Here is a 15,931-nt window from a genome sequence, read left to right as displayed (position 1 = left end):
CAAACCAGCTCAGGAAATTACGTGGGAAGGTTTAAACAATTTTGTTGCAAACAAAAATCTGAAAAGTACGGATAGCATTTGCATTCACTCCGTGAATCGGTAATTTGTGGAAAGATTTTTGCTTTCAATCAGAGCTGCAAGTGTGTTAGGATGAGTGTCTACATGCTTTCCAAATCTAGACACTGGTGTTTTGGCTCGTTCTCCTTTGCTAAAGAGCAAGATTAATCTAATTGGATGTAGAGCATCTGAAAAAGAAGAAGCTATTTTAAAGTCTTGCCACAGATTCTCAGTCGGATTCAGTTGTGCTGCCTGATTCTGCTGCTCCAACACACACATGCTCTCATTAGCCAGCCCAGTGGTTTATGTGGAAGATCACAAACCAGGTTTTCAACTGTGTTTTGCTTTTTCTTTTTCAAATGATAAACTGAACCGAGCTGAGGAAGATGTGCAACTTCTAGAATCAGATTCTAGGATGTGACCCCTGAAGGTCAGATTCTAGGATCTGACCCCTTTGGCAAAACCTTAAACTGCAGCTGCGCCAGTTACTAAACAGGGTGTTGCTAGGTAACCACAAGTTACTCAGCAAGTTGTTGCTAGGTAACCAAAGAGTGAATGAGTGAGTTAGTTGAAGCCACCAACTTTCCCAGCTGCCCTTGAGAGGCTTAAGTGAAATGTTTGAAGAGTCTATCATAAGTATTACCTACTGGTATTTATCACATGTTTATCATGATATATATTGTTATTGATTTGTCGTCCAGTTCTGGGATATCGTTTTGTGACTTAGTTTTACTTTAAGCTTCTCTCCAACACTCCACCTGACTTCTCTGACCTCCTCCTTGGTTTTCATGATACTGTTTGTTCAATAATGTTCAGAAACAAACATTTTAGGCCTTCACAGAACAAATGGATTTATACTGGACTCTGTATTTACTAATTGTGTGATTTCTGAAGGAAATTGGCTGCACCAGACTTTATCTGGGGCAAGGGTCTCAAACTCATCTTTATTTTATGCCATATATAGATTACGAATGTTCTCAAAGGCCCAGTTGTTCCAAAACATACTGATAAAACCCATTAATCTGCAAAAATATTAATAACTGTGCTTCTTAAAATTAATATATCGAACATCTTTTCACACTGATGTCTTCTGGTTGTACACGGATTTAATGTGATTGATACAAATAATAGTTAAGCACACAAATGTTCTACTTATGTGCCCCTAAAGACTCTAGAGGGCCATTTTAAAAGCCACGGTGGGCCGGATTTGGCCCCCGGGCCCTGAGTTTGACACTTGTGATCTAAGGGAATCAGAATAAAGGGGGTAGAATACTATAGAATACTACTATACACATTACATGTTGGATAAATTTGTCATTTTTACTCACTTCCCAAATATGAGTGACCTCATGTTGATCACAAAATTCCAATAAAATATAGAATTTTATGGTTGAAATGTGGAAAATGTTTAAATAAAATAAAAAATAATAAATCAGGAGTATTTCTGTATGTGAACATGTTTGGGTTTTAAGAAGAGATGTGGTGAGAAATGAACCAGTGGGTGAGCTGCTGGACTCTACTGAAAATGTCCGTTTCTTTACAAGATGACCTTCAAAAGGTGTGACGTTTAATTTTAGGCTGAACACAGAGCTTCTTGATCTAAAACCAGAACGAAGCAAAGCTTTGAAAGGTCTCGATAAGACATGTTGCAAAATCCTTTGAGGAAAATTTATCCCGTTAGTGCTTACGTCTAAGCCCCGGCAAGGCGTCGCTGATGGAAAGAGCAAACAGATAAATAATCGGACACGGAGAGGACAGCACAAAGCAGACTGGAGGTATGATGAATGAGCAGAGGAGGACAAATAAAACATCTAGTGCTGACTTAAAGAGGATAGAAGGTGAAGGATGAGAAATCTGTGCTCAGAGGTAGAGATGTAGAGAAAATCAGATTTTCCAGAAAATACACACCAGGTGATCAAAGGTATGGGGAAGGAGTGAGAGGATGACGAAGAGTCTGTCGATGTGGATTCATCAAACAGATGTGAAAACTTAATGACAACTGAAGCGCAGGAATATCAAAGATCTGGGGCTTGTCGATTCGACTGAAAAATGTTATGAAGATACCAGCGTTTCGTACGAGTCAATAGATAATTATTGATTTTGTTTTAAATATCAGAAATATTGAAAAAAAACTGGTGGTGTGATTTTTCCTGTCTTATCTAAAGTTTTCACTCCACACTGTTTTTTTTATTTTTAAGCAGTTACTTAAACTGCTGCTGCGCCAGTTACTCAACAAGTTGTTGCTAGGTAACCACAAGTTACTCAGCAGGTTGTTGCTAGGTAATCAAACAGTGAGTGAGTTAGTTGATTCCACCAGCGTAGCTTAGCTATGAGAGGTTAAAGCTTTTCCTCTGACTACATCTCCCAGAATGCTGTGCGGTTCTGGATCCAGATTTAAAACCTTATTGAATATTCGATCAGATCTATTGATATTGATCACAGGTCTGTCAAAATATATATTGATTTGTTGCCCAGCTGCACCCACATCTTGCTTAAAGTCCAGCCACTCAATAATTTGTTTGTTTTACTGTGTTTTTGATCACATGCATGCCGCCACGTTTTCTCCACAGTCTAGACTTGGCGTCATGGTGGTCAGCTGAGTTGTGCCTTCAATTGGTTTTCTTTCCCATTAAAGAGGCGGCTGAAGAGTGTGAGAGAGAATAGTGATGGTGCTGCTTCCTTAGACTTGAATGAATTCCTCCACCGGCCTTCCTGCTCAGCCTGTCGGGAGCCAATTATGAGCAGAAGCAGACTTTCTGATTAACACACGACCGCCGTGAGAGGAGACAGAAAAAAGCCTGCTCGTATGGATTGAAAACACCCATTATCACCGTGTTCTCTCGTGTGATTTACCAGCCACATTAGACCGTTGGCCATAAAGATCAGGCAACTGTGCAAACATGTGGCTCAATTATCGCATAGGGTCCGCACAATGACTCAACGGACACAAATTCAAAACTGCTGCAGGCTCTCTATTCACCTGCTGAAAGTCTTTTTACACAGAAGTGAGTCATAAAAGGAGGAGCTCCATCAGAACAAAGCCCCAGACAACAAACTGAACTCAGGTCACTGATTAACTAAAACCAACTGCAGCTAAACATCAGCCCCATTTCTTCTCTGTTTGAATGAATAGCTGTGCTTTCAAAAGCAACAATAACTAAAGTATGAATGGGCCAGAGACCCACACTGAGGCAAACCAGGGATTGTAAAACGCTACGGATTCAATGCTAGACAGGAAAAACACCAGAGTGACTGGATTTACTTCTTTTTTTTTTTTTTTGACTGGAGTAACTAGAGTTTGGGTCGGAGCGCTACTTGGTTCACGCATGGGTGGGGTCGTTCACAGACTGCCACTAGGGGGCAGCTAGAGCGCAAAGAGGAAAAAGTGAAAAGAGATTCAGTTTTTGTTTATTTGCTTTTTTTATGCATTTCTAAAAAGGCTTAAATGGTTAAATGGAAAATCTGTAGAATGTTCCATTTTCATCCGATTAATCATCAGAATAACCGATTAATCGATTGCTAAGATAATAGTTGGTAGCAGCCCGTGTAGATATACATGTTCAAACTGTGCCTATATTAAATCCCACATCACTGCCATGTGCTGCTCAAGGTCCCCTTTAGCACCTGTCCCCAGAATATCTATGCACGCCCCTGCATGTCAGGTCTGAAGGTCCTTTCCAGTATGTAAAACATATTTAATAGGTTTTTTTTGGCTGCTGTATCTCTGCTTTATTGACGAAGAAGAAATAAACGCACACTCACCACAGAGTCTGGGTCACAAGTTCATGCTGCTTTTATTTTGTGGGTCAGAAGCTGAACGTTTTGAAAAACACTTGAATATCTGAAAAACACTCCTTCTCAGCTTGTTGCACCGTACTGCCCGTCAGCTGGCTGAAGGAAGGCTAAAACGACTTCTCCTTGCATAAATAAATAAATTCAGATGTTTGGAAATATGTCTGATCTACTCAAAAGGAGATCCGAACATTCGCATTCGGATCATTTTAAATCTGCAGCTGGTGAGAAACAAGGAGTTTCTCTACTGAGCAGCCGACTGCAGGTCCACTCAGGCAAAAGACAAACTAATTAACCTGCTTAGTATCAGCAGCAACTTGACAAAAAGGTCTAATAATATCATTGTAACGAGCACATTTACTCAAACTGTCACTAAGTTTAGTGTGTTACAGCTGCTAGATGTTTATTTTATATCTTTCCATACGTTTACGCATCACTAAGACAGTAAACAAGTAATTTTATGGTGAAACTGTTACGCATGACTGAAACCAGAACAACAAAGACATAACACTAAAACATAAATCTAACAGATAAGACATTAAAGTGATAAATGTCTTATATCACCTTAATAATAGCATTAGAAATAATCGTTTTTCTTTTTTGAACAAAAGCTTTTGCAACAATAGATCATAATAACGTCTTTTCATGCCTGATTGCAACTTTACCTTAATTCTAGCTTGACATTAAGAGATAATTTTCTTAAGGCTTCTTTTGCTGAGTCTTCACTTCTCTGATAAATCAGCACAGAAGCAAACAGCCACTCCCAAAATACAGGCCATCCTTCATCACAAATCACACAAACCAATTAACGTCATTTTGTCCTAAAACTGCAGAGACGGAGACAAATCAATAAAAAAAAGCTGTCCTTCAGGTCTTATACTCACACAGCTGGTGTGTCCAACTATTTGAACTATTCCTTGTCCCTTCGGGCTGCACAGCTGATAAAAAAAGCAGCTTCACGGGGCCAATTGCTCTCATGGGATACTGTGGAGGAATTAGCAGCCAGATGCCCATTAGACTGAGATCCAGCAGACATGTGCTGGCTGGGAGGATCTGTGCATCACACCTCCAGTTCCTCCTCTCTTTATGCCTCTGCCGTTGCTCCAGAGGCAAAGAAGGAGGGACGAGGAGCAGGAAAAAAAGAAAAAAAAGCATTTTACAGCCTCTGCTTGTGAAAAGCAAAGACACCCCACCTCCTCCCTCCTCTTCTTCCAAACAATTTAACAATGGTGCACCTCCTCTGAATTGCCTGCTCAGTGACCTGCAGCCAAAACATCGAGATGTTGGAGAGTGTGTGCGCTGGGAGAGGTGACCACCCGCTGAACGGATTGTTTTAACGCCTCCATCAGGCTACCTTCACTTGGCGGAGGAGAATGCAACGCCTCCTGCGTTTTAACCTTGCCCCTCATGTCAAAACACAGTTTTTGAGCAAAATCTTGTCATTTATTTATACAGTTCTGCTCTCAGAATAAGAGAGAACAATCATTTCACTGTTGCTGCCCTTTCCCAATGACTCAAACCACAGAAAATATCCTGTTGGAGCCGTTTCTTCAGAATCTGAAATATTTTCTGTATCAACACTGCACCGGGTGGCTTCGGGCTTGGCTCTGTTGACCAAGACCTAAAGTTTTATCACAATATTTTGCAGAACTATTGTACCAATAAAAAGGGACAATGCATCTTTTTTTCCGTCAACTCTGTGACTGAGTCATGGCAATTATAGCCCCACAAACACAAACAATGCTGCTAGAAACATCCATTAATGTGTAAAAAAGTGTGACTAGCATCACCAGTTTACACCCTGTAACTGTATTTTCGCATTTATTGGTTGTTTTTTATGCTTTCCTTCAACACACAGTGGAGAAAATAGTAAAACTATGAATCCTGATAACAGGGACAGTTTAGCGGGTTTGTAAACATCATTAATGGGAATTTATTGTGACAAGAATAAATCAAAATTCTTATAATGATAAGAAATTCATCATGATAAACAATATGATACGAGTCAGCCTTTCCTCCACAGCTGGAGGAGAGAGAAATCAAAGCTGGTGGTCTTAGAACCGGTCACCTGCGCTGCTGCGAAGGCACAGGGTTAGGTGTGTGAGTGTGAGAGAGATAAATTAATGAATGCATGACAGTTATCAATCAATTCTGAGTCTTCCAGAAAATGATGACAGACAGAAGATCAATTTAAAAGTGAGGGAGTTAAAGTCAAGAAGTCTAGACTTTGTAATTTATCAGAATGGGACTGCATGAAGTAATCTACTGAGCAAAAGAATAAAAGAAATCATTGCATTTATTAGCCAATTCACTCCACAAATGTTCCTTTTATGGTCGACTGGCAGGAAGAAATACATGCAGAACAGTCGCTTATGCTAGAAAACTAATCCGAATCTCTCCATCCCGTACCAGGGAACATGGAGGTGGCAGTATCATGCTGTGGGGATGCTTTTCTTTGAGCTTGCACAGTTAAGACAGGTTTTGTTATATTTGGCTAAATCTAATGAAGAAACTAGTTAGTGGCCGTAACGTAATTGAAGTCCGCCAAGTTTCCTTCAATGGGATTTACTTAGAATAAATTATTATCATGTGTTAAATGATTAAGGTGAAGTCTTGACTTAAAATATAAACATGCCCCAGATCCTGACTGGTCAACAAGTCAACACCATGATGCGCCCAGTCGGAATATTTCTGTTACGCAGTCGCTGGATGCCCAAATGCGTCGCCCCGCACAAACGCGCATAAAACGGGGCGCATTGCTGGGAGCTGATCCGCGCGTCTACGAGCCTGTGGCCGATGTCCAGATCACACCGAGACTCACAGACGCCAAGCCAAGACAGACACACAGACAAATACACGGGCAGCAGGCTGGAAATATCCACTGCAATATTATTATAGCCGCTTATTAAGGCGTAAACGCAAAGCGAGGAGGAAAGCGCATGGCATTACGCGAGTTTTATCTGTACTTACCTTAGAAAAACAGGGAGAAGAGTGTCGTAACACCGGTCCAAACTTTGGGGATAAGCTGTATTTATACAGCAATGCCTTTAACTACACGAGTCCACCAGAATAATTCAGAATAATCCAAGAGTCCGGAGTCTGTAGTTCAGCCAAAACTCAGAAAACAGTCAAATGTTGTTGTTGTAAGCGTCGACTTCCACTTGTCACTTCAAAGACACAGATATTTAAGACTTGTCAACAAAGAAGGACGGCCATATATGACCTACACCATGGAGGAGCGCACCGTGGAACGTCTCCGGTCCTTGGTCGCTCTCTGAATGCGAGCCCCAGCCACACCGCCTGCTCTCCGGGCTCCGCAGCCCGGCCAGCAGGCGCCGCCAGGTGCTCATTTACATAACTGCACCGGCTGTGTCCAATCACAGCTGCAAGCAAGGTGTCTGATTGAATATTCCAGCATGCAGCTCAGCCAATCAGAGCCGCCCGGGGGAGGGAGTTACGTACTGGAAAAGAGCAGAAAAGCTCACAGGACAGGCAACTATAATGAGTAATTTAGAGTAACCAATTAACTTTACATGCATGTTATTCTGGAGTGTGGGATGAAGAGAGGTCGCCTCTTCCAGAACAAACAGACAGGATGTTGGGATCAGCATGAAAAATAATATTAATAATAAGAAACATTAAACCTACAGGACTCACAAGGTGAACAAGTCTAATATCGGACAGTGAAACAGGCAGAGAAATGGATCATGAAAGAAAGAGTAGATTGTTTTAATAATACATGTACTATAAGCTGTAAACATATGAAGTCATAGATGTAAGAGCTGAAGTAGTGCCAAGGTTGTAGATGTAGCTGCAGGCCAAGAAATGCAAGTTGTAAAGAAAAAAGAGAGGATCTTAATAACATGCTTTCACACAACAAGAACAATTTAGTGTAGTTTCAGTTTAGCACCAGTACAATTTAAATGTGGGTCATGTGATCTGGAAGCAGTTAAACTGATGCATGTAAAGGAAATTGTTTCAGCTGCTCATTGTAGTAGATTTATAAACTTTCAAACTGTTTAAATAATCAGTAGTAAAAGTCTCCGCATCTGGCCAGGCCCATTCATTGTAGACCCTGTACTCAACGACAGTATTCATCTCTTAAGGCAACTTTATTACAGAGTATTGGTGGAGTAACTGTATACTATTACTGCCTCTTGGCTATAATGACTTACAATGAAGGGTTAGCAGGGAAGCAGAGCTGCAGCCAGGCCAGTTGTTGATATGGGACCCCGAGGCAACGCGGGGCTGAGTCGGGATTTCATGTTTAAAAAGAGCCACATGTGTGAATTTCTTTGCTGCATAACATCAAAAGTGAACAAGACAGACTGAAACAGACTAGAAAGGAGGCTTTAAAGCAGGTGGAGTGCCTGTTGGTGCTTGTCTGGCAGAGAGGAGAGAAACTTCAGCTGGAGCTCAATCAGCAACCAGGAACAATAAAGGTCATTTACTCACTGAGCTCCACCTTGGATAAACTAGGAAGGGGAACTCCTTAAAAAACGTTGAGCTTTTTTATTGTTTCCAAGGAGTTTTGTGTTTAAACTTGTTCGCTTTGTCCAGTGAAATCTTGAAAATAACTCCTAAATAGTTCTGGACCCATGAGATCTCACAGAAAATTATTTAAAATACACAGTCATTTTTACAGTATTCAGTCATTTAATACTCACAAAGTGTCGTATTCAAGCTAGAAATTTTTGTGTATTTTATTGGACTTTTTGATAAACCAACACAAAGTAGAGCATAGGCGTGAATTTGACAGAAAACTTAAAAAATGTGAAAAATACATCATGCATATCTGTTCAAACCTGAGTTAAACACTTTAGAACCACCATGGAAGCCAGCAGAGACCAGACCTGCATGTTTATTTTAATTATGTCGTTTTTATGAAATAACGATGCCCATTGTGTTGAGATAATGAGATGATTTCTCCCGTTATCACGAGAAGACGTGGTTTTCTCAAGATAACAAAATGGTAATCTTCTCCTGAATGAAGGTTCTTTAAACCTTCCCAAGAACGGACTGAAGCTGGAAACGTCAGATTGCGAAGAACTTGACATTGATCAACGCATCAATTATGACTAACACTTATAACTTCTCTCCCGTTCTGCTGAAAGGTGAACCTTGACCTCTCGAGTTTTCTTACAGGATGTCCTACAGGATTGCTCTTCCAGTTATGCTCCATACATCTTGTCAGTCTTTCATAAAGCTTAGATACAGCTCTGGAAAAAACTAAGAGCCTACTGCAGTGACCCTTATTGAAAACCTCCTGGTTATTCCACCAAATATTGATTTCTGAACTCTTCCTGAATTAAAACATTAGTTTTGTTATTTCTAAATGAATATGAACTTGTTTTCTTTGCATTATTTGAGGTCTGAATGCACTCCATCTTTTTCGTTATCTTGACCATTTCTCATTTCTGCAAATAAATACTAAAGTTTTACTTGTTACTTCAGAGACATGTTGTCAGTAGTTCATAGAATAAAATAACAAAGTTCACTTTACTCAAATATATACCTATAAAATGATCAGAGAAACTGATAATTTTGCAGTGGTCTCTTAATTTTTTCCAGAACTGTAAAGTTAAAACCAGAAGTTTACATATAGCGACTAAAACGAGACACTCAGACAGTATCAGATTATGGAGGTTTAAATACAAATGCACACCACACTTTTCAGATTTTTATTTGTAAAAGGTTTAGAAAACCATTTTCACCCATTTCACATTTCTGTGCTTTTTGTACTGTTTGTATTGATCCGTCAGATAAAATCCCAATCAAAAAGATGCCAGTTTCTGGTTGCAGTAGGAAGAAGCGTAAAAAGGTTTAATTGGTATGAATACATTTGCGAAGCAGATCCTGGTTGATTGTCTCTTCAAGATTATGATGGATTAATGTGGTAAATTTAACAAGACTGTTTCCTATAATCTAGAAAAAAAGACATAGATTTGCACACATTTAATGTTTGTGTGTCGACTGAAAGTGTTTTAGAGTTTGCACACTTGATATCTGCCTTCCCTTGTTTCTGCTTCACTGATGCCATGTTTTCATCAGCCGTTCTCCCTTCCTCCCCCTCGCCATCTCCATCACTGTTTCCAACTTTTCTTGGCTTAAAAATAAAAAAAAGTTGTGCTGAATTTTTATCTGGCTTAGCCTCTGTTCTCCCTGCATGTCATTAACATTCTCTCATCACTTTTCAGTTCACAGGTACAGCAAACCAAACGCTTGTTTCTTCTTTTCTTCTCAAACTGCAGCAATTAAAATGTGAAGTTGCAGGTTTTAATCTGTGAATTAAGGGACACAATAGAGAAAAAGGTGATTAATTCAGTGACATCAGCAAGAAACTGGTTCCCAGAATTCGTCCAGCTGAGAAGTGCAGCAACTCCCAGCTCTGTTATTCTTTTCCCAAAAGCCGTCCCCTTTGCCTTTCAGCTCGTTTTTGTCGTGCACGTCGTCCAACAGGCTCTGCTTTGTTAGTTGTCTGGGCAACTGCAAATCCCCTGGCAAAAATTATGACCGTTTTTTTTTTTTCCTGCATTATTTCCCTTCTACCCTCTCTCTTATTATTGTTTACGCCTCACTTCTGCTTTTGCCTGGATCCGTTTTTTTTTATATTTCTCATTTCGGTCTTTTTCCACACAAGTTTCACGGTTTCTCTTGTCGAGTTTTGGTTTGTTGCTAATGCTTCCCCCCCTCCCACTCTCCTCCCTCTTCAACTCTGAGTGAAAACCAGTGGAGCATAAAAAGCAGGTCTGATCCTGTGAGGAATTCACACACTGAATTCACGCAGCGAGAAATGAACGAGGAGGGAATAAAAGAGAAAAAGTTGTACTGCACTTATGAGGCCGCAATGACGACAGACCGCTTGGTGCCAAGAAAAGAAAGCGTTACCTGAAGCATCAATCCTATTCGAAGAAGAAGAAAGAGGGGGTTTCAAGAGGTGAAAACTGTTTAGTTGGGAAAGTTTTTCCTTTTTTTTGAAGAGGTTGCTGTGTAAAAAAATTAGCATTTTTATCAAAAGCTTTTATTTAGCGTTGGTGATGGATGATGTATTGCCTGTCAGGGCGAAGATGCATCTTGAATTGATCACCTCTCTGACTTCAGAAACACAAGCCTCTGAATTAGAGATGGAAGCGTTCAGTTTAAAGGAACAACACACAGTCTCTGTCTCTCTGTCTCTCTCTGCGGCTGCCTCTCCGCCTCCTGTTGTGGTCTGACAGCTGTGCAGGGCCGCAGGATTCAGACAACGCAGATCAGTTGCAGAATGCGAGGCTTGCAGAGTGTTGGAAACCACTCTGCCCTCTGAAACATATCTGGGTTTCTGGGAATGTTCAAAGTCTCCACTGGCAAATAAGAAAAACCTTTAATGTTTATTTTACAGCAACATACAATGGCTTATGCCCTCCAGCCAATATGGTAGGTTTTTGTTATGTGGAAAATGGAGCAATGAGAGATCATTTCAATATGTTCTCCAATCATAAAGAGATTTACAGGGTTTGGTGTCCAACATGGGCTGAAAGGCCACTAACAGAGGAAGAAGCCATCACTGAAAATGCAACATAAAAGATTAAAGTTTGAAAATGAAAATGAGGGATAAATACCCTAAATTTTGATCTGATTAAACTTAAAGTGTTTGGTCATAATCAGAGGTGTATAATAACTAATAATATTTACTTAGTCATGTTTACTTGGATAAATTTTGGGGAAAAAAATTTACTTTTAGGAGTGGTACTTTTTACTTTTACTATTATTAACCATTTCTACTATTTCTTAGGTGAAATTTTGGAATCATCTATCCGATACAAGTGACTTTAATGAAAATATAACAAATTTTAACCATAACTGTATGAGACACACACCTACAGTTTAAGTTAAAGGTCAATGTCTTGTTTGTACAAGCGCTGGACAGTAAATCAATAACCATATATATCGCAATAGACACATGATCAGTATCAATAGCTAATATACAACTAATAATTTTACTGAACTCTGATCCAAAACTACTCGGCATTCTGGGGGATGTAGGCAAAGGAAAGACTTACAGCTGCTCAACCTCCCAAAGCAAGCTAAGCAAAGCAAAGTGAGTGGAATCAACTAACTCGCTCGCTCTTTGGTCACCTAGCAACTCCGTCGCTCTTTGGTTACCTACCAACAGCCTGTTGAGTAACATGCGCAGTAGTAGTTTAAGGTTTTGCCACTGTGCCTCATAACTGAATAAGAAATTAAAAAAAACATAGACATGGAGTGTAAACTGTGGATAAATTAGGAAAGGTTACGCCACCAGTTGACAGAATTCGAGATATTTAAAACAAACAAAAAACAACTAATAAATAATTATCAATATCAACTGACATGAAACACTTATAACGCGACACATTTTTCCAGTCATATCGTTTAGTTCTAGATTGTACACAAGCATTGTTGTTCAAGTGTTATTTTAGATCTGATGAGCTTGTAGTGGCTCAATACTGGAAACACTGTATATTGTACAGAAATACAATATACACATTGAGTGCATATATTGTTGTAATGTGAGCATTATTTTTATTTAAAGTGTAATTTTGAAAAGAACATTGAAAATGTCTCTCTTCTGCCAGTGTGTTATTTTGTAGTTATTTGTAGTTTTTTAAAATTTAATTTTATTCTTTAAATGCCAGAATTGTATATAACTTTATATATATATAATGTTCTTTTTACTTATTTTTTTTCATTCAGTTATGAGGCACAGTGTTCATCAAATGTTGTCCATTTGGAAATGGACAACATTTGATGTCCATTTCAAATGTTTTTCTGGTTCAGTTTTTCTGCTTTTTCTGCTTCAGTCAAATGGACAACATTTGTTGTCCATTTGATGAACCAACCAACCAAACAAACATCTTTTCATCTGATCCGTGTCAGGTGAAAATGTACGTCTCCCCGTTAATGTCGGCTCACTGTGACCATCAGTGTTCCAGGTCTGGAGCCGGTTCTGCTGGATGAGCCCCTGGAGAAAGATCTGGGAGTTTGGAGGTGTCAAGAGGTCACGAGGTCACTGTCTGCTCCAGGGGAACGCAACAAAGGGAGGAGGTTGGTTTTTGATCGTGACCTCTGAGCCGTCATTTGAAATGTTGAGTAAAAAGGAACATTTCTATGACAGTTCCTGTTTCTCTATACAAGGTTCTACGGTGTTTAATTTTGGACTCCAGATTATTAGTGAGTCTTCCTAACAAGGCGCCTTGTTAAGAAGAGAGTCCTGTCATGTTGCATGAAGCTGGACAGCTTTGTCTTGAGATAGATGCTGGTGTTACCAATTAAAATACAAAGTACAGCTGAGAAGCATCTTTGTGCATACGGCCTCACCATACTGCTAAAAACGCTGACACACTTTAAAATGTAGCTGAAAACATACATAAAATACATTAACATTTATACATTAACAATAATACTGACATAATCTCGCATGTAATCTTTAAAATAATCCAACCTTCAATTTGGCCACATTGATTTAAATTGAAGTTTCACATCAGCGTGATGTGAAACTTCAATCCATTAATCTTTGATCAGTGAGGCTGAAATATGGGATGACTCAACATGGATGCCCATTTATTTTACTCTTCAAAATTGGAAAGACAAGACAGTACGCGGTTTGAAAAACCTACACCATCGCATATATGCAGTATCAACGAGTTTAAACAACAGGAACTGTGATAAACAAGTCTTGCCATACAGAGAAAAATATAGAGAATTCAAACGTTTAATTTGAGTATATTTAGTTTGTCTGGGTAAAAGAGACACCAAATCACTAGGATCACAATCACTGGTGCCGTAAAGTTAGTAAGAGTAGCTATTTTCTTGAATCAGTTTGTGAAAATCGGCATGCACTTACCTCACTGATCAAATGGTGTCTTCTCAGTCCCATTTGGAAGAGTGGCTAAAATGAAACGGACCTCTGGCTCGCCTTGTATTTATGCTCCAGGGAAACAGGAAGTCATGGAACTGTAAACACTCACAAACTTTAGAAATATATACTTTTTTAAAATGTGAGAGTTAACTTTACTGTATGTTATGGGGCTTGTTAGAGGACTGTTTACAGTCAGAGTAATAAATCACAAGAGGCAAGAAAAGCAGCATCTATTAAGAAAACAAAAAACCGATTTGGGGACATTTACACTGTGTTGCATCAGTTACTTTTATATGTGCTCTGAAAGAATTTGAGAGATGAAGGAACAGATGTGATGTTAATTGGGGAACATGTTTTTGTTTTTTTGCTCTTTTTAAGCAGTTCATCTAAAGCACCTGTCAAACTGAAGGCGCAGGGGCCAAATCTGGTCCGTCATGACATTTTATGTGGCCCTGTGTACTTTATAGATAAACTGCAACATGACTTCATATGCACAGGATCCCAACCTTATCTTCCTGCTGAAAAGAAAAAAGCTTGCTGATGATGGTTACCATTGGTTTTAGCTGTCAAGTTGTTAACAGTGTGTTAAATTTTAAGTGTACGCTTGATATATAAAAGAAAAAAGGACTCAGTGCTTTGACGCTAATTGTCAACACTACAACAATTAGACAACAAGGTCTAAGGATGTCACATTTCACTTGTTAATAAAACGTTTTAATTTAAAAAATCAACGGCGAGAGAGGGAAGTGGGTCAGTTATGCTAGCTTGACTTTGACAACGTGAACATGTAGGTGTGCTGCAGAATTTGGTGTGTTTAGACTCAGTTTAAAAAAAAAAAAAAGAGTCACACTGTCACTCAACTCTCTGACAGATCATCGGTAGTTTAAATTACCAATAATCACAAAATAAACATCAGGCCTGAAAACATAACACTAACAGACTGAATGGTCTGTATTTTGTGTGTGAATCCTGATACACTAGTGGAGCTGTTGTCAGTCAGTTGCCATGGCAACAGGCATTTGGGTAATGTAGCCTTTACAAGGGAGCCAGAAAAGGAAGTTTTGAGTTATTCCTCAATGTTTTTTCTGCGATTTTTCCCATCTGCTGTGGTGCACTGCATTACATTAGTAATGTCTACATCTCCAGGATTAATTTTGTTAGACAGCTATTTGTTCATATTTTAACAGTTTGTTCGTTTTATCAATATGTTCTACCACAATCAGCCCTTTGAGGACATCCATGATCTCGATGTGGCCCAACATGAAAATTAATTTGACACTCCTGCTCTAAAGACTAAAGACATTCAAAATTACAAATCTGAGTTATGTAGATCATGGTTGTTAAAAGCAAGAGATATTTAATTCCAAACCAAAGTCACGCAAGGACGTAGTAAGAACGCCATCAAAGACAGAGTTTCTGTCGACTTCAGAGGAAGCAGGTCTCTTTGCTTTCAGGCATAACTCTGAAAGTAAAACATTTTGTCACACTTGACAGAAAAAACTTGTAACAGTTCATTTTCCGTCTGTCGGGTTAACCATCAAAGAATCTCCTGGATGAATCCTGTCTGGCTCAGAGCGTCCTTGTGATCCGTCAGATCATGTGGGTAAACCGTGAGTTGTTGTCAGGAGGAAGGTGAGGGGGCGGGGAGCGTTCCAGACGATCCGTCGCTCGGTCCGGAGTCTCTGGAGACACTTTCAGCTGTAGCTTTGCAGTTGTGCCTCGTCTTCCTTGTGCTTGGAGGAGGGGGGCCATGTTCTTTTGGGAGTCATGTTTCCCTCCTGCCTGTGAATTCCCCCGCTGTTCGTGCTCACACTGTGTGGACAGCAACCTCTGCTGTGGTATTCGAGGGGCTCTTCTACCTTCAAACGCTCCTTCATGCTTCCCATCCTCCCAGTAGACAGCGATCTGTTTATCTCCAACTATACTTAGTTCATACACATCAAAAACACAACACTTTACCATGTATTTTGGGTTAGTTTCTAATGGGAATATCTTAGTACACATGAATTAAGACGAAACTAACAAGTAACGTTTTTAGCAAGAAATAGGAGCTTTATTTAAGTAAGTAATTAATTCATAATGATGGCAGATTAATGCAGTTCCTCATCAATATCAAGGAAATATTGACGTAAAAAAAGTCACTTGTAATTATTGTGATGCCTTACTCTCTAAAGATACAAAGTACCTTTAGAAGAAACAACACCA

The 15,931-nt window shown here is 39.5% G+C and overlaps 1 protein-coding gene across 5 annotated transcripts in view; it reads right to left on the bottom strand.

Annotated features, from left to right (window-relative positions):
• Positions 1-7,142, bottom strand: part of ddr1 (discoidin domain receptor tyrosine kinase 1) — an 86,862-nt gene extending 79,720 nt beyond the window's left edge. For 3 of the 5 annotated variants that reach the window (XM_014468682.2, XM_023331244.1, XM_023331246.1), the window contains exon 1: positions 6,820-7,142. The gene's annotated coding sequence lies outside the window, so the exon portion shown is untranslated. Of the gene's footprint in view, positions 1-4,733; positions 4,913-6,819 lie in introns of those variants that run through there. The other 2 variants (XM_023331245.1, XM_023331243.1) reach the window with 2 other exon arrangements.
• Positions 7,143-15,931: the final 8,789 nt, after the last annotated feature.

Source organism: Xiphophorus maculatus, chromosome 3 (assembly GCF_002775205.1).
Source record: "Xiphophorus maculatus strain JP 163 A chromosome 3, X_maculatus-5.0-male, whole genome shotgun sequence".
NCBI classification, from domain to species: domain Eukaryota; kingdom Metazoa; phylum Chordata; class Actinopteri; order Cyprinodontiformes; family Poeciliidae; genus Xiphophorus; species Xiphophorus maculatus.
This window is presented reverse-complemented; position numbering and strand designations above follow the sequence as displayed.